The 20000-nt window shown below is 40.1% G+C and overlaps 1 long non-coding RNA gene across 1 annotated transcript in view; it reads right to left on the reverse strand.

Moving 5' to 3' along the window:
• LOC139030872 (uncharacterized) overlaps positions 1-20000 on the reverse strand; it is a 272068-nt gene that overhangs the window by 168790 nt on the left and 83278 nt on the right. The window contains exon 3 of the long non-coding RNA XR_011483310.1: positions 4644-4695. This is a non-coding gene — a long non-coding RNA (uncharacterized lncRNA). The remainder of the gene's footprint in view (positions 1-4643; positions 4696-20000) is intronic.

The raw sequence follows: 20000 nt of genomic DNA on the forward strand, positions 1-20000 counted from the left end.
TTCCCTGGGGAAAGAAATGGCACCCCACTCCAGTATTCTTGCCTGGAAAATCCCATGGACAGAGAAGCCCAGTGGGCTACAGTCCATGGGGTCACAAGGAGTCAGACACAACTGAGTGACTGAGCATGCATGCAGCCACCACTGTGGCATCAAACAAAGTATTTTCCTCTGTGCTCCACTATTTATCCTCCAGCTGCATCTCCCCCGTATCCAGAAATCACTGATATTTTTACATTCTATGTATGCACATATTCACATGGAACAGTGGACTGGTTCAGAATTGGGAAAGGAGTACATCAGGGCTGTATATTGCCACCCTGCTTATTTAAATTATATGCAGAGTACATCATGAAAAATGCTGGGCTGGAAGAAGCACAAGCTGAAATCAAGATTGCCGGGAGAAATAACAATAACCTCAAATATTCAGATTACACCACCCTTATGGCAGAAAGTGAAGAGGAACTAAAAAGCCTCTTGATGAAAGTGAAAGAGGAGAGTGACAAAGCTGGATTAAAACTCAACATTCAGAAAACTAAGATCATGGCATCCGGTCCCATCACTTCATGGGAAATAGATGGGGAGACAGTGGAAACAGTGACGGACTTTATTTTCTTGGGCTCCAAAATCACTGCAGATGGCAACTGCAGCTATGAAATTAAAAGATGTTTGCTCCTTGGAAGAAAAGTTATGACCAACCTAGACAGCATATTAAACAGCAGAGACATTACTTTGCCAACAAAGTTTCATCTAGCCAAAACTATGGTTTTTCCAGTAGTCATGTATGGATGTGAGAGTTGGACCACAAAGAAGGCTGAGCACCAAAGAATTGATGCTTTTGAACTGTGTGCTCGAGAAGACTCTTGACAGTTCCTTGGACTGCAAGATCAAACCAGTCAATCCTGAAAGAAATCAATCCTGAATATTCATTGGAAGGACTGATGCTGAAGCTGAAACTCCAATACTTTGACCACCTGATGCAAAGAGCCAACTCATTGGAAAAGACCCTGATGCTGGGAAAGACTGACAGCAGGAGAAGGGGACGACAGAGAATGAGATGGTTGGATGGCATCACTGACTCAATGGACATGAGTTTGAGCAAGTTCCAGGAGATGGCTATGGACAGAAAAGTCTGGCATGCTGCAGTCCATGGGGTCACAAAAAGTCAGACAAGGCTGAGCAACTGAACAACAACAACAATGTATATACCATTTTGTGTGTTATCAATATATTTTTATAGCCATTGTGTCCTTAATGCCCTGGCCCAGATCTTTGCTCCAGCTTACCTGAGTATTACCTTGTCATATAAAATAGATTAATAAAAACAGATTCAGCAACAACCCTAAGCTATTTTAATACAAATGAAAACATAAGCAAAAAAAAATCCTGCCACAATTAGTCTTTTGTCTGGCCCAGACATTTGTCAGAAACTTCTGCTAGAGGTATTTATATCCCTCTCTCCTCTTTCTGTTTCTCCCTCCTCCTCATGCCACTCTAAAGCATTCTCCATTTCCCAACATCTATTTTCCAGCCATGGCTCAATTTATAGGCAATAGCACCAAAATGTCCAAAGGAAGAAGGCTCTTCCACAATCTGAATGTAACTGATATGTCAAGTTCCTCAGGTCCTGAGTCTGTCAGTGAGAAATCCAGGACCAAGACATGCAAAAATGCTTACTCTTGAGGAGCTCTTTAAGGCGAAAGAACAGTCTATGAACAGCGAGAGCCTTTAGAAAAACCTGAAGAGTCTGAAGACTGGAGATAACAAAGAGTTCAGATAAGATTCTTAACTAATGACAATTTCCCCAAAAAGACGAACACAGAAAATATGAAGCTTTGGGAGGTATTTCAACTGCTAATTATCCTTCAACAACTTCATTTTATAGACATCCCACTTACTACCGCATCCAAGTAACTTACCAAACCCCTGACCTAAAATAATGCAGGTAGATAGTGAAGCTGCTTGGAATGGAAATAATGACAAATATAGAAAGGGAAAATTTGGAAGTTTTTGTAAATATGTATAAATGTCTTTCCTTCATTTCTATTTTATGTTACAATTTATCTAGAGAAGAATTCCGAAGGTACTCCAATAAGATAATTACAGTTTATATAACTATAAAAATCAGCCTCCAGGGACTTTTTTAAATGGCCTACTTACCTAAGCAAAACTGTAATTTCCTTTAGCAAATATATAGACTACTCAATAAACAAAGGGACCTTTAATCTTTACTACAGAGAAGTATTAAAATATAGTCAATGGGTGAATACATGTTTTGAGTAGGTGAATAAGATATTTTTTGATCTCTAACATGAGCTAATGAGATCAAACCAGTCAATCCAGGAGGAAATCAACCTTGTTTTATTCATCAGAAGAACCGACGCTGAAGCTGAAGCTCCAAAATTTGGCCACCTGATGCAAAGAGCTGAGTCACTGGAAAATACCCTGATGCTGGGAAAGGCTGAGGGCAGGAGGAGAAGGGGGCAACAGAGGATGAGATGGTTGGATGGCATCACCGACTCAATGGACATGAGTTTGAGCAAGCTCCGGGAGATGATGAAGGACAGGGGAGCCTGGCACGCTGCATTCCACAGGGTTTCAAAGAGTCGGACACAACTCAGCAACTGAGCAACAACAGCTGGGGCTGAGAGCTTCCCAGGTAGCGCTGGGATAAAGAATCTGCCTGTCAATACAGGAGACACTGGCTTGATCCTTGGGTCGGGAAGATCCCCTACAGGAGGAAAATGCCAAAAAGTTGCTCAGACCCAACCTTTTGGCACCAGGGACCGGTTTCATGGAAAACATTTTTCCCATAGATCAGGGGTGGGGATGGTTTCAGGATGATTCAAGCGCATTATATTTATTGTCCACTTTATTCCTGTTATTATTACATTGTGATACATAATGAAACTCATCATCACTGTCACTCACTGATACGCTTTTGATTTATCATGGTCTCTGTGCAGTCAAACCTCTCTGCTAATGATAATCTGTATTTTCAGCCGCTCTCAGCCCTAGCATCACTGCCTCGGCTCCACCTCAGATCATCAGGCATTAGAGTCTCATTAGGAGCCTGCGGCTTAGATACTGCGCATGCGCAATTCACAGTAGGGTTCACGTCCCTCTGAAAATCTAATGCTGCCCCTGATCTGATAGGAGATAGAGCATAGGCGGTAACAAAGATGGGGAGTGGTTATAAACACAGATGGAGCTTCGCTGGTCACCTGCTGCTCACCTCCTGCTGTGTGGCTGGGTTCCTAACTGGGTACCAGCCTGTGGCCCAGGAGTTGGGGACCCCTGCCCAAGGGAAAGAGAGTATCTGGGAAAAAAGAGAATACTCGTTAAACCAGAGACTGGTACATTCTAGCTGTCACGTCTTCCTGGGTCCCTGTGCTATACACATCCAATCATAAATATACTGACCAGGCAGAGCCAGGTAAAGGCAGAAATTGACCACAGGGGCCTAAACTTAATAATTCCTTTAAAAACATAAAAAGCAGTTTTACTTTTGAATGAATGGTTAAAAGGCAGTGGCATTAGCACACGCCAGCAGGACTTTACAGCAGCTGGAACTATTATTAATAAAAAGCCACACTTCATTTGCAGCAGCCTAAATCTATGGTCCTAATTTACAGTCTCCAAGTAATAAATAGTATTCTTTGGAAAATGTTGGAATAGACAATCTTGAGCTAGTTTAACATCCTTCAGGCTGAAAACAGAGAGGGGCAAGAAAGAAAACCCCGAAGTCCTACACTTCAGCGGCGGGATGTTTTTAAACCAGCACATGGCTCTTGCTCTGAACTGTTAGTGCGCACTGACCGACTAAAAGTTGCTGAGGAAGTAAGGCGCAATGCTTTATTGATGGAATCAGTGCTTAATAGAGTGTCAAAATTCTCCTAAATGCTTATAAAATATTTTATTTAATCCTCAGGAAAATTGTATAAAGTGGAAACTGTTATATCCCCTGTCTTAGGAACACAGTGAGGCACTGAGAAGAGAAGGAACTTGCCTAAGTTTACACCTCTAGGAAGATCACAGCAGGACGTGAAGCCAGCAGTGAGGCTGCAGAGACTCCACTTGTGGCAGGATGCCATTCTGCCTCTCTACAAAGACCTTCAATTTTATACTAAACATTGCAATCAGAGATGATCTGCTCATCATCAGGACCAATAAGAATTTCTATTATTACCAACTACTGTTTTCTGTTGTCCTGTAAGTTTTCAAAAAGCAATAAAACATGAACTAGAAATAAAATACAAACATAGAGGATGTGGAATTATCATAATTTGCCCATGATCTGATTATGTAGTATAAAAACCCCAAACAATCCATTGCAAAGCTATTAAAATTAATAAGATTACTAGAAAAAACAAAGAGCATTTGCTTTTACCATTGGTTATTAGAAAGACAATAGATTAGAAAAATAATCCCTTCACAATATTAACTATCTGGAAACAACCAATACAAAATGTTGGAATCTATATAAATAAAACTATAATGGTTTAATGAGATATATAAAATAAAATTTAAGTGAACATGATATATTTTTCAATAGGAAGACAATATAGGATGATAATTTTTCTTAATGTATAACTTTAACACAGCTTCAACAACAAAAAATCACTGATAATATTTTTGAGTCTTACCAACTGTCTGAGAGTTGATCTGAGCACACCAAAATGTTGACAGTGGTTATACCTAGGGAAGGGAGGAAAGTGGAAAAGTGAGGGCAGGGAAGAACATGGAATTTCAGTTTTTCCTATTTCTAGTCCAAGAATGGTTCCATTTCTTTTTTATAATTTAAGAGTTAACAAAAAATAAATAAAAGTTCCTCTAACGAGTTTTTTGGCAAGGATAGATAAGATCTTTAAAGAGAAGGAATGCCAGCCCTCCCATATACTGACACATATTTCAAGGCCATTGGCACAGACATAAACAAAAAAACTGATGAAATAGACTGTCCATAAATAGATTCTATTTCAGATTTCATATGAGCTTTATATGATAAGGAAGTTCTAACAAATCAATAAAGAAGAGAACCATTATTCTAGTAAATGGTGCTGATACAATTGCTTAATAATTCAGAAAAAAAAAAAAAACCATTTAGTTTCTCATTTCACTTCATATTCCCATATTAAATTTGGAAAGGCTGAGGAGTAAAATAGTGGAAGATAACACATTTGAGCCCTCACCAAAATTATTGAGTGAGGAGACTCTTTTAACTCTAAAATTAAAATGGGAAAACTCACAAAATAAAGACAAACAGATTTGACCACAAGCAGCTTTAAAGTTCCTCTTAGCATCATTTAAAAAATAGCAAAAGCAAAGCTAAGACATATTTAAACATATTATGATCTCCAATTAACTTTCATGCTTGGGATTTACCTAAAACACCCCTGAAATATACTATCTCGGAAAACAGAGGTAAATCCAAACATTATTTATTAGAAACACAAAGGCAAGATCATCTATATGTCTCATTAATCTGCTTAGAACAAACATCAGGCCAAAAAATATACAGGTTTACAGACATGTAAAATGTTTCATTGAGCTATTTTTTAGGTGCAATGGCGATGAAGAATAGGTAGCCCATGCAGGTAAAAACACCTTTCCATGCCAGATCTTTAGTCAGCTAGATCTGACAAGGGGGCTTCCCAGGTGGTTCAACGGGAAAGAATCCGCCTGCCAATGCAGAAGACAGAGGAGATGCAGGTTCGATTCCTGGGTTGGGACGTTCTCCTGGAGGAGGAACTATAAACCCACTCCAGTATTCTTGCCTGGAGAATCCCATGGACAGAGGAGTCTGGGGGGCCACAGCCCACAGTGTCGCAAAGAGTCCAACACAACTAAGCTACTGAGCACAAGGACAACACGTGAAGATTCTGTTGACCCTTGGACATGACTGGAAAGCCAGTGCTTTCTCTCCTGTGACTTGGTCTGGAAATATGGTTAAAAGGCACAGATCATGTGAATATCTGGAAAATGACTATTTTTCAAATACAGAAGAGAAATGTTTCTTTAAGGTGCCTCTTAGTCTACTTGGGCTGCTGTAACAAACAGGACTGCTTGTCTTATAAACAAGAGAAACTTCTTTCTCATAATTATGGATCAAGGCACCTTCAGATTCATGTCTGGGTGTCTAGTGAGAGCCTGCTTTCTGGTTCACAAATTGCTGTCCTCTTCTTCACATAGTGGAAGAGGCAAGGATTTTCCCTGGGGTCTTTTTAAAAATTAATCTCACTCATGAAGGTCCCATTCTAATGAACTGATCACCTCCTAAAGGCCCCATGTCCAAATACCATCATATTGGGGATTAAGTCTCAACGTTGGAATTCTCATGGGACACAATGTTCAGTCTATGACAGGTAGCCTATAAAAAATGAAGAATTCATTTTTGAATTAATTTTATGACTTAAAAGACAAACATTCTGTAAAATCATATGTAAAATTATACTTATTTATCTATTGCCATCCTCTCAAATCCATTGGGTTGTGAGGCTGAACTTTAATCTTAATGACAGCTTTTCATTTTGAGTCTATCCATGGAATTAAAGGCACATGAGTCACACCTTATCTAAAACTAAGACCTAAATTACTTGATTAAAAACAGTTGTACTGGTAAAGGAACCTTCCTCTTCCTACTTGTTTTCAACATGACTTCACACTGAGGATTTTTTTTAATGATTTTAGCATTTTCTAAATCAGGTCCATATGAAGGCAATGTATGAAATAAGAAATCAAAAGCAGTCGAAAATTTAAACTTTGTGAATATTGAATATAAAATTGCAGATATTTTTATACAGTGTTTCAAATTGAATTTTCCTTTGAATAACAGGGGGTTTTCCAAGGAGATCCAACCAGTCCATCCTGAAGGAGATAAGTCCTGGGTGTTCATTGGAAGGACTGATGCTGAAGCTGAAACTCCAATACTTTGGCCACCTCATGCGAAGAGCTGACTCATTAGAAAAGACCCTGATGTTGGGAGGGATTGAGGGCAGGAGGAGAAGGGGACGACAGAGGATGAGATGGCTGGATGGCATCACCAACTCGAAGGGCATGAGTTTGAGTAAACTCCGGGAGTTGGTGATGGACAGGGAGGCCTGGCATGCTGTGATTCATGGGGTCACAAAGAGTCTGACATGACTGAGTGACTGAACTGAACTTCCCCTAAAATGTCATATCTAAAAACAATTTTGTAAAGCTCATTTGACTTACCATGACTTCCCACCCCCAAAGAAATGCTAAGGATCCCTGAACCTCAGCTTCCAGATCTGACTCCCTGACTCTTGACCAGTTCTGGAACACCTCCTCTCCTTTTATCTTCCCACAGCTCTAGGTGGACAGATGATCCCCGAAGGCCCTAATATCTGGGTTACTTTCTTAGTAACCCAGACTAACTTTCTTAGTCTCCCTTTTTGCTCTCTCATCCTTCCAACTTGTGCAGAACAAATTTCCTGCACTAAATCTCCTCTCCTTGAAAGATCTAGTGTCGTACAGTTTTCTTGAAACATGTTGTCTTATACAAGTCACCTATCTTATACAAAAGGTCTGTTCTAGACTTTCATCTCTCTCCCTTGGCCAATCTTACAATTGATATCATCACAACAGTTCCCAGATAGGAACCTCCTTAAGAAGGCACCTGTATAGCCTCTGCCAGGGATGAAAGCCCTATACAGAGAAGTCGTGTTTGAGAAGAATTTCTTCTAGAAGGATGTTACTGAATCCCCTAAGACAAAGCAAAGCAGAAAGAGGGAAAGAGAGGCAAAGGGAGGGAGAGAGACAGAGAGAACAGACAATTTCAATAGTGTAGGCAATTGTTCCCGCCATTCTACTTCATCAGTTAATATCTACATTGATTATGAGACGGGAAGAGGCAGCTCCCTCTCTCTCTGCATTTCCATGAGCCACTCATAACATGATGGTATCAACCTGCTAAATACAAGCCTAGTGCCTAGAGATGTACAAAAGTATTTCATATCACATGACCTCTCAATGAAAAAAACGCTTTATCTTGTACACAACTAATGAGAAATTAACCTGATCCACCTTGACATAATTAATCCCCAATCCTAATCCTTCCAAAGGAATTTCTGAGGTTAGTGTTACCCAAACTAAATTTTTGTCCTATGTTATGACTTTAGAACATAAGCTTCCAATAAGACATAGCTTCTCTATATGGGCCAGTGGGAATTTTAAGTTCCATACAACTAAATGACCTATGTAGGACCTAATTAAGTACCTTCTTGAAGTTTCTAAATCAAAAGCCAAGTTAACATTTTCTGAGAGGAGATTCTATCATCTGTTGGTCATACACATCAGCCTAGAATATGGTCCAACAGTTGCTGAGCCAAGGGTACAAGGCATTCTGCCACTACATCCCCCTCATGGACTCTGGTTGCCTGTAGTGATCAGGTCACTGACCATGGTCATCGCCTATTTTTGATCTGTCTATTCTGCTATTGTTCTCTGCATACCCTGGCCCCTCCCCGGTCATATCTGCCTTAGTTATGATGAAGAGAAAGGTAGGGAATGTGTGGTGCATAGGGCCATAGCAACAAGAACAGACCAGGAGAAATGCTAATTAGAGGGCTCTGAGCAACATGACGAAATTAGTATTAGACACAAATTAAGAGAAAAAGCAGAAGGACAGGTGCTGACACTCCAGTATTTTGGCCACCTGATGTGAACAGCTGACTCACTGGAAAAGTCCCTGATGCTGGGAAAGATTGAGGGGAGAAGAAGAGGGCATCAGAAGATGAGATGGCTGGATGGCATCACTGATGCAAAGGACCTGAACTTGGGCAAACTCTGGGAGCTGGTGAGGGCCAGGGAGGCCTGCCGTGCTGCAGTCCATGGGGTCGCAAAGAGTCGGACACGATGGGGCAACTGAACAATAACAAGAGACAAAGCAAGAGGCAGAAGAGGGGACGCCGACATGGGAACAGAGGGGCGGAATCACATCTCTTGAGATCTACGTAAAGTATATGTAAGTCAGTGTTTTCCCAGGCATTCAAAGCCTTCAATTCAGTGAACAATTATGTTACTCATTAACATAAATGAGTAAAACACTGGTCGTGGGCTTAAAAATAGTATAATATATCGGCATACAATCAGGCATTTTTAGATCCATGTAACATGATAAATTACAAGAGAGATGAGTATAAAGAAAATCTAGGAAGCCCAGACAGTGGGCATTAAAATAAATCACGTGGCAGATAATTTTCTAGACCAACGATTTGATTAGTGCTAGGCATATAGATTGCATCTTATCAAATCCTGTTCATTTCATGGACACCAAGCTAACTCCAATCCCCACTTCCATCATAAAAAAAAAAAGTGGAGTTTACATATAAGAGTGATGGGGTAGAATCTATGATGTGGCAGAATTCTTTACCTCTAGCTGAATTCCCCTTATAATCTTTCCATCTAGGCCAGAATGAAAACAAAGACTGTGGTGAGACAATTATAAATTGACAAGAGGAAAACATCCAGTCAAACATTCCATTCTCTCTACTGAACCCTGACCCAACATGTCTACTGAAGATGATTTCTCATATTCAGAGGCATTTCGTGGAGATTATCACCAGCTGTTACAGCAGGTACTGGAGCAGGAGATAAACTCTGGGGATCAACAAAGAAGAGGAGAGGCTTTGCCAGAGAAAACCCAAGGGAAGAAATATATAATTAATTCAAATTCCAGGCTGACTGTATTTGACTTGTTCTATTTTACTACACCTCCCTAAAAAAAAAAAAAAAAAAAAAAACTATTCCAGATGAGAGCTTTGTAAAGAGAGTGTGAGAATGAGCTTTCCCAAGGCATCCACACTTTATCATCCCTAGAATCTCCCAAGGTCAGTGCCAGGGAAACAGATCTCTTTCCTGGGTTGGATCTAAGCACTCAGACTGTTGCCCTAGCCAAAGAGACCTCAAAAGTCTCCTTTGTTTTCTTCCCTGACATCAGATAGTGAATTTCTCAATTTATATAAGGTCTCTTCTTTTCCTCCTTTTACCATCTTCCCTTTCTCTTGCTCAAAAACTGATCCTCAAAAGTACACTTTGATGTACACTTATGGTTGATTCGTGGTGTTGTAGGGCAGAAACCAATACAACACTGTAAAGCAATTATCTCCCCATTAAAAATCATTTTTTTAAAGCACACTTTGAGTCACATATTTACAAGTCCCTTTCGTAAATACGGCTCTTGAATTAAGCTGAAACTCTCTCCATGGCACTCAGTGCCCTTGGATTGAAACAATCAAAATTAACATAGAAGAGTTAGATACTTACTATGACCTTAAGGCTAGTCCAGAGAAATCCTAGAAAAACAGCTTTTTAACTTTACTTTTTAGGGAAGGAATATACTGGGCTTCCCAGGTGATTCAATGGTAGAGAATATGCCTGCCAATGCAGGAGCCACAGAAGACTTAGGTTCTATCCCTGTGTTGGGAAGATTCCCTGGAGGAGGAAATGGCATCCCACTCCAGTATTCTTGCCTGGAAAAATCCCACGGACAGAGGAGCCTGGTGGAGTAGAGTCCACAGGATCGCAAACAGTCAGACATGACTGAACAACTGAGCATGCATGCAGGCACACCTAGGTAATCCTGTCCTGGATACAAAAGTTAGGGTCCTGAGCACTTAACAAAGTCTACTGTAGATAAGAACACTACTCAAAAAATAGCTTATTTGAATTGCACTGTGGGTATCTTTATGCTTAACTGGTCTGTACAGTCAAAGCTATGGTTTTTTCCCAGTAGTCATGTACAGATCTAAGAGTTGGACCAAAGAAGGCTGAGTGCCGAAGAACTGATACTTTTGAACTGTGGTGCTGGAGAAGACTCTTGAGAGTCTCTTGGACTGCAAGGAGATGCAACCAGTCAATCCTAAAGGAAATCAGCCCTCAATATCCATTGGAAGGACTGATGCTGACGCTGAAGCTCCAATACTTTGGCTACTTGATGCAAAGAGCCAACTCATTGGAAAAGACCTGATGCTGTGAAAGACTGAGGGCAGAAGGAAAGGGAGTGACAGAAGATGAGATGGTTGGACGGCATCACCAACTCAATGGACATGAATCTGAGCAACATCAGGGTGCTGGCGAAGGTCAGGGAAGCCTGGTGTGTTGCAGTCCATGAGGTCACAAAGAGGCAGACACAGCTTAGCGACTGAACAACAAAGACAACTGCCCCTGTAGACTCCTGGTAAATTATAAACACAAATAAATGTTCAGGATCACAAACTACCATCCAAACCTAGAAAAGTTTTGCTTACCCACAGTCGCACAGGCTCAAGTTATCTTTTATGCAATGAGTTTAACCAGTGATACTCTCGCTTCCCCAGGTTTGCTGAGGAACATCACTCTCTTAGGATCCCCAGGGTCACATGCTGGGTTGTATCTTTAATGTTACCCATTTTTCACATTCCATCTGCAACCAGTCATCTAGTTCTGCAGGTCTGTCAGCCTCATGGTTAACAGTTTTCCTTTCTCTCTACATCCCTGACAACACCTAGACAAAGTCTTCTGTCACCACCTTCTTGTAAAAGTAATCCTGAACTCAGACTGAAGAGGCTTCAATTCTTGCCTCTTTTCTCTATATGATACTGGGTGAGTCACGATCCCCTCCAAGTTCCCTTATTCTTAAAATGAAACTAATAATACCTGTTAAAATGATTAATATACTTAGAATGAAAGGCTTAAATTTCCACAAAGTCATATACAAAGCATATTTCACAAAATAATATCATGCACATATACAGCATTATTATTCATGTGTTACTATTGCTGTGTCAGACTCCTCTTTTGTCTTCCTGTTTCCACTATCTTCCCTTCTGCATCCAGGCTGCCCACTGCTGAAGTCTATTATTGCAAAAATACTCCTGTGCTCACACTGATTTCAGCTCAAGAATTTAAAAGGACTCCTCTTGATCCCTTATCTATACCCAAATTATCTCTATGGCATTGAAAACCTTTCAATTCAGTTCATTTCAGTTTAGTTGCTCAGTCATGTCCAACTCTTTGCGACCCCATGGACTGCAGCATGCTACTCTTCCCTGTCCATCACCAACTCCAGGAGCTTACTGAGACTCATGTCCATCGAGTCAGTGATGCCATCCAACCATCTCTCTCTCTGTTGTCCCCTTCTCCTCCTGCCTTCAATCTTTACCAGCATCAGGGTCTTTTCCAATGAGTTAGTTCTTAGTACCAGGTGGCTAAAGTATTGGAGTTTCAGCTTCAGCATCAGTCTTCCCAATGAATATTCAGGACTGATTTCCTTTAGGATTGACTAGTTTGATTTCCTTGGAGTCCAGGGCACTCTCAAGAGTCTTCTCCAACACCACAGTTCAAAAGCATCAATTCTTCAGCACTCAGCTTTCTTTATAGTCCAACTCTCACATCCATGCATGACTACTGGAAAAAACATACCTTTGACTAGATGAAATTTTTGGCAAAGTAATGTCTCTGCTTTTTAATATACTGTGTAGGTTGGTCATAGCTTTTCTTCCAAGGAGCAAGTGTCTTTTAATTTCATGACTGCAGTCACCATCTGCAGTGATTTTGGAGCCCAAAAAAGAAAGTCTGTCACTGTTTCCCCACCTATTTGCCATGAAGTGATGGGACCAGATGCCATGATATTAGTTTTCTGAATGTTGAGCTTTAAGTCAACTTTTTTACTCTCCTCTTTCACTTTCATCAAGAGGTTTTTTAGTTCCTCTTCACTTTCTGCCATAAGGGTGGTGTCATCTGCATATCTGAGGTTATTGATATTTCTCCCAGCAATAATGATTCCAGCTTGTGCTTACTCCAGCCCAACATTTCTCATGATGTACTCTGCATATAAGTTAAATAAGCAGGGTGACAATATACAGCCTTGACGTATTCCTTTTCCTATTTGGAACCAGTCTGTTATTCCATGTCCAGTTCCAACTGTTGCTTCTTGACCTGCATACAGGTTTCTCAAGAGGAAGGTCAGGTGGTCTGATATTCCCATCTCTTTCAGAATTTTCCACAGTTTATTGTGATCTACACAGTCTAAGGCTTTGGCATAGTCAATAAAGCAGAATAGATGTTTTTCTGGAACTCTCTTGTTTTTTCTATGATCCAGGGATGTTGGCAATTTGATCTCTGGTTCCTTTGCCTTTTCTAAAACCAGCCTGAACATTTGGAAGTTCATGGTTCATGTATTGCTGAAGCCTGGCTTAGAGAATTTTGAGAATTACTTTACTAGTGTGTGAGATTAGTGCAATTGTGTGGTACCCCGAGCATTCTTTGGCATTGCCTTTCTTTGGGATTGGAATGAAAACTGACCTTTTCCAGTCCTTTGGCCACTGCTGAGTTTTCCAAATTTGCTGGCATATTGAGTGCAGCACTTTCACAGCATCATCTTTCAGGATTTGAAATAGCTCAACTGGAATTCCATCACCTCAACTAGCTTTGTTTGTATTGATGCTTTCTAAGGCCCACTTGACTTCACATTCCAGGATGTCTGGCTCTAGGTGAGTGACCACACCATCGTGATTATCTGGGTCATGAAGTTCTTTTTTGTACAGTCCTTCTGTGTATTCTTGCCACCTCTTCTTAATATCTTCTGCTTCTGTCAGGTCCATACCATTTCTGGCCTTTATCGAGCCCATCTTTGCATGAAATGTTCCCTTGGTATCTCTAATTTTCTTGAAGAGATCTCTAGTCTTTCCCATTCTGTTGTTTTCCTCTATTTCTTTGCACTGATCACTGAGGAAGGCTTTCTTATCTCTCCTTGCTATTCTTTGGAACTCTGCATTCAGATGGGAATATCTTTCCTTTTCTCCTTTGCTTTTTGCTTCTCTTCTTTTCATGCTATTTGTAAGGCCTCCTGAGACAGCCATTTTGCTTTTTTGCATTTCTTTTCCATGGGGATGGTCTTAATCCCTGTCTGCTATACAATGTCATGAACCTCCATCCATAGTTCATCAGGCACTCTGTCTATCGGATCTAGTCCCTTAAATCTATTTCTCACTTCCACTGTATAATCATAAGGGATTTGATTTAGGTCATACTTGAATGGTCTAGTGGTTTTCCCCACTTTGTTCATTTTAAGTCAGAATTTGGCAATAAGGAGTTCATGATCTGAGCCACAGTCCGTTCCCAGTCTTGTTTTTGCTGACTGTATAGAGCTTTTCCATCTTTGGTTGCAAAGAATATAATCAATCTGATTTCAGCGTTGACCATCTGGTGATGTCCATGTGTAGAATCTTCTCTTGTGTTTGTTGGAAGAGGGTGTTTGCTATGACCAGGGCGTTCTCTTGGCAAAACTCTATTAGCCTTTGCCCTGTTTCATTCTGTACTCCAAGGCCAAATCTGCCTGTTACTCCAGGTGTTTCCTGACTTCCTACTTTTGCATTCCAGTCCCCCATAATGAAAAGGACATCTTTTTTGGGTGTTAGTTCTAAAAGGTCTTGTAGGTCTTCATAGAACCAATTAACTTCAGCTTCTTCAGCATTACTGGTTGGGGCATAGGCTTGAATTACCATGATACTGAATGGGTTGCCTTGGAAATGAACAGAGATCATTCTGTCAGTTTTGAGATTGCATCCAATACTGCGTTTCGGACTCTCTTGTTTACCATGATGGCTACTCCATTTCTTCTAAGGGATTCCTGCCCACAGTAGTAGATACAATGGTCATCTGAGTTAAATTCACCCATTCCAGTCCATCTTAGTTGAACATCAGCTGTAGTGTAAGTATTTATATCATGGGAATCAATAAATGCCACAAGTTAAGGCTTCCTCTCCTCTTCCTCCATAGAAGGCCGGCTGTTAAACATCTGTCTGCACCCCACTGCCTTCTGTCCTTTCTTAAGCACCCTTTCAGCTTCTGGTTAAGATTTAAAAGCTTTGTAGACTGTTTCTATCCTACTTCATAGCCCACCTCCAAGCCAAATGAAGTACAGCTGGCTATTTTTAAACTGGTGAAAGAAACAGGGAACAGGAGAAAGATAGGTAGAATAATAAACATAAGTTAATACTTCCATCCACATAGTAATTTCCAAATTTATGTGATCAAGGAACCTAATTTTCTAAGAGAACACCAATATACTTTAGTAACTTGGGGTGGGAGGAAGCCTTAATTCTGTTTAAAAAAAAAGATAAGTTTAAAACTGTGCAGGCTCACAGATAGCTCAAAATTATAAAGATAATTTAACAAATCTCTCCAACTGTTTTAAAAATATTCTGCGAATCCATACTCAACTCTTTAAACTCAATTTTTGGTTGGAATGAAAATAACAGAAACCAGCAAAGACGATGTTACTCTTGTCTCTTTTTCTAACTCCCCAACTCAAGGATGTATTAACATGCATTCAACAAACAAATATTAAGTGTTACTATATTCTAGGCATTGTTCCAAACAATGAGAATACAACCGTAAACAAAACTGATAAAATTCCTAAAGAGATGTTCTTTCTATGAGACTAAAAAAAAGTTTTCAACTACTATTCTCTTCTCTTACCTGCTATCTCCTTAAATAGTCATATACAAGCTTTCTAGTCAGCCTTGTATCTTACACAGTGCTCATTTCATCAGTGAAAGACAATACATCCAACACTAATAAACCTGTGAGTGTCAAAAGGTACAAATGAATCTTAAATGCACAATGGCATGTGAAAGAAGCCAGTTGGGAAAGGGAATACTGTATGATTCCAATTATATGGCATTCTAATATGATAGCACGGTGAAAAGATCTGTGTTTGACAAAAATGTAGGTGTAGGGAGCAGAACTGAATAGGTGGAGCACAGGGGATGCTCCAGGGCAGCGAAACTGTTCTGCACGTATTGCAATAATGGACAGGTGGCCTTATATGTTTGTCAGAAATCCATAGAATTTTATAGCACAAAAATCAAACTTTAGTATGTGATTTTTAAAAAATCATTTAGAAGGTTGGGGGATACCAGGATGAAATACGGAGTTTGATACAGAAATCTAGTTGCATTACAAATGCATAAAACAACTTTACTAAAGGGTATGGGAGAAAAACATGCTGATATAAGTAGTTTTGGAGATGAATGCAGTCCATAATACTAAAGACAGAAGGAACTACACAGAAAAACATGTATTCATTTTTAAAATTGTTTTCCATGGGAGTATCTATCTTAGTATTTCACACTTCATATTTAGTGCAGCTACTTCAGAAACAATGAAATTATTTACAAATATATAACATGCCCTATTGTTGAAAACATTTAAAATGCAGAGAGCTCCTATAATTTTATTAATAAAGATTGCTTTTAAAATACTTTATGTTACTATAATACCATATATTTAGAATTTTTATAGAGCAATATAAAAATATTATGTTGTAAAAATTCTCTATTGAAGTTATTTATTAAATCTGGAGACTGGCTGATGCTTTCTGATCTTATACTAAAGGATTATTGCACAGATTTTCAACAGTCTCTTTTATTACCGTATTTTTTTTCCAGGCCAATCCCTATGTACTGTCACCTTTTGAAGAATTTGATATCTTCAGATTGTTACAAACACTAGAGACACAAATGTCAAAATCTTGACATTGCCCTTGATTTCAGGCCCCAACACCTTCTAAATCAACCCTGGTAATTTATGCCCACTTCCAGCTCCCCAATCCACCTCATAAATCCTTCTCAGTGACTCTCTGTCTGAGTGTAAGAAAGTCTGAAAAAGGAGAATGGCGAAGAGAGAAAAAAAAGCCGGAGAGTCCTCTGAAGTATTAAGGACCAACTAGAGGTCAGCTTCCCTGGTGGCTGAGCAGTAAAGAATCTGCCTGCAACATAGGAGACCTGGGTTTGATGGCTGGGTTGGGACGATCCCCTGGAGGAGGGCATGAAAATCCACTCCAGTACTCCTGCCTAGAGAATCCCGTGGACAGAGGAGCCTGGCAGGCTGCAGTCCATAGGGTCACAGAGAGTTGGACACGACTGAAGCGACTAAGCAGCGGCAGAGGTCAGCACAATAAAATGAACGTAACACTAGTTCTTACGATTATTTTCTTGCCTCCTACCATTAGCTGCTGGGTCCAGGCAGAGTTGGGGGGGAAGGTCAAATTTAACCAGGGTTTGGATTTTGCCAAAGTTTCTAACCTTGCAATACTGGGTCAAGGGAACCGAGTCTGTGCATAACTGTTTAGCGTGAGTGTGATAACTGTAATCACTGTTGACAAGTTGTGACATCACCGTCCTTGTATTTGTCCATGCCCCAAAGCAACATCCGTTTCAGATGATTTGTGTCTATGCCCCGAAACTGAAGTCATCCTGCCACTTTCAAATTAACTGTCTCTTTTTGTGGGAAGTGAGGCTAGTGGTATTTGTGTTAGAAGTGAGCACTGAATTTGTTTGTAACTTTATGTAAGTAGCCTACACAAATAAACTTTCACCAATAAAAATCTCACATTTTCACATAAAAAATAAGGGTGTTACTGTGAAGGACTTTTAGGTAAGAGTTGGGCCCTTTAGTCAAGGTGACATGACTGTTCTCTAGCAAACTTCTTGGTAGAGAGTGGCAAGCGGTCAGCACTCAAAGTCAATGGAAATATCAATCTCATCCTTTATTTCACAAAACACAGATTTGTTTTAACATCAAAGAAAATAAACAACTCAAATAAACAAGCATAGACAATGCCACCTTTTATGTTTGAAGATATTGCTGCTCTAGATAATTTAGTTCGAGGTCACCCCAATGGTAAAATCATCATCAATTTTCTCTTTAGAGCTCCAATTGCTCCTCATTAAGAACTTCCACTAATAAGCTCTCTGAGCCAGATGTCTATTGACTTTAGCTCCTCAAAAGTGGCCCTCACCAGCCCACTGGCAAAATAAACACCAAATGCAAAACACTTTTAATCTATGAAATGGGGAGGGCCATTTCTCAAACTTTTCATTACTCAAAAGTAATTTCAGTTTTCAGAGTTAAATTTACTAATGCATAAAAGAGCAGGAAAAGATTTTAAAAACTGAAAGGACATATGATCTGATTTTTACCATCTGAAAGAGATGAATTGAGGGAAGGAGGCAAATGGGGACAGGATAAAAGAGTCCTGTCAGAAAACTTTGACAGAGAGGTGACACATTTGCCAAAATCAGAATTTATCCTAGGGGGAAAAGAGAAAAAATTTCAGAATAAAGTATTCAGGTGGTACCTAAAAGTGGCTATTAGATCAGTCATTTAAAATTGAACTTACTAGTCAAGTCAGTCAAACACATAGTCAAAGACTTTACTTTTTTTCCATTGACCATGAGTAGTTTGTTTTGATATGTGACATGAAGGGAAAATTCCTATGTGAGGGGAAAAGAAGAAAAATTATAGTTGGCGTCTAAATATAGTCTGCCAGATGAATGGCTCTTTTGTTTGGGAGATTCATAGACCTTTTTAATTATGCAAAGGATGCCCCAAAATCTATACAGGGAGCAGTGAGGCAAGAAAAAAAGGACAAATGTCTCTGCATGTTAAAGTGTTATGACATCTGTAATTTACTTTAAAATACTTCAGCACAGACAGAGCGACATTACGTGTCAGTAAGGCTAAAGTACAACCCGGCACATTCAGATGTTCTAAATGCAATTTCGCTCTGAATGATGGATGGAAGCAGGGATGCCCCACCCTCCAGAAAGAACTACTGTGAGCACTCTGGTGACCCTCTTCTCCATCAGCAACTCACACATTGTTAATAAAATTTGTCATTATCAGCATAAATGAAGCTAGAAACAGACTCTCACCAGTGAAAATAGTGCTATTCAAGATTTGTAAACTGGCCAAACTACTTTAGATCAGGGATTGGCACATTATAACCCCCAGGTCAAATTCAGGCCCCCTTAGTTTTAGCACGACCAGGGCACTAAGAGTAACCTTTATAGCTTTTAATGAATGGGAAAAAAAAGTTTAAAGACTATTTTGTGACATGTGAAAATTAGATAAAGTTGGGTTTTGGCATCCATAAACAAAATCTTATTACAACACAGCTACAATCATTTGTTTCTCTATTTTCTGGAGCAGGAATCAGCAAACATTTTCTGTAGAGGGTAAGAGAATATAAATACTTTGGGCTTTATGGGGAAAAGCATCTCTGTCACAACCACTCAACTCTGCCAGGTAGGATAATGCCAGGTATAGATAATACAAAAATGAATTAGCCCCTCATATATAACTTACTCGGAGAAGGCAATGGCACCCCACTCCAGTACTCTTGCCTGGAGAATCCCAGGGATGGAGGAGCCTGGTGGGCTTCCGTCTATGGGGTCGCACAGAGCTGGACATGACTGACGCGACTTAGCAGCAGCAGCAGCATATAGCTTACTGGGGCTTCCCAGGTGGCTCAGTGGTAAAGCACCTGCCTGCCAATGCAGGAGCCACAGGAGATGTGGGTTCGATCCCTGGGTGGCAAGATCCCCTGGAGGAGGAAATGGCCACCCACTCCAGTATTCCTGCCTGGAGAATCCCATGGACAGAGGAGCCTGGCGGGCTACAGTCCATGAGGTCACAAAGAATCAGACACGACTGAGCATGCATGCATGAATGTAACTTATTCTGTAAAGGTGGGCAGGATGTGGCCTGTGGGCCACAGGTGGCCAACTCATGACCTTCGACTGCTTTGGCAATACAATGTGACAGGGTTCAGGAGTTGCAACAGAAACCAAATGGCGGAAAAAGCCTAAAACATTTTCTATTTGGACCTTTACAGAATAAATTCTGTCAACCCCTAACTCTAGAATATAAGCTCCATGAAATCTGAGATCTTGGCCTTCCTGTCTATAACTATATTGCCAGAATTTAGAACAGTGCCTGGCACTTGGTAGTCATTTGAGATATTACTGTTAAGTGAATGAATAAACGAATGAATGAACAAATACAAATAAAAATATGCTGTGTCTGAAAACTTGCTCACCCACCATGCAATTTGTTCCATTTTGGAGCAGACTGCTGTTTTGTACTATAGTGAAGATGAAATCTCTCTCCCTGTAACTTCTACCCAAGGTTCCAATTATGCACTCCTTTGCTAT

The sequence above is a fragment of the Odocoileus virginianus genome, chromosome 24 (assembly GCF_023699985.2).
Source record: "Odocoileus virginianus isolate 20LAN1187 ecotype Illinois chromosome 24, Ovbor_1.2, whole genome shotgun sequence".
In the NCBI taxonomy this organism is placed as follows: Eukaryota; Metazoa; Chordata; class Mammalia; order Artiodactyla; family Cervidae; genus Odocoileus; species Odocoileus virginianus.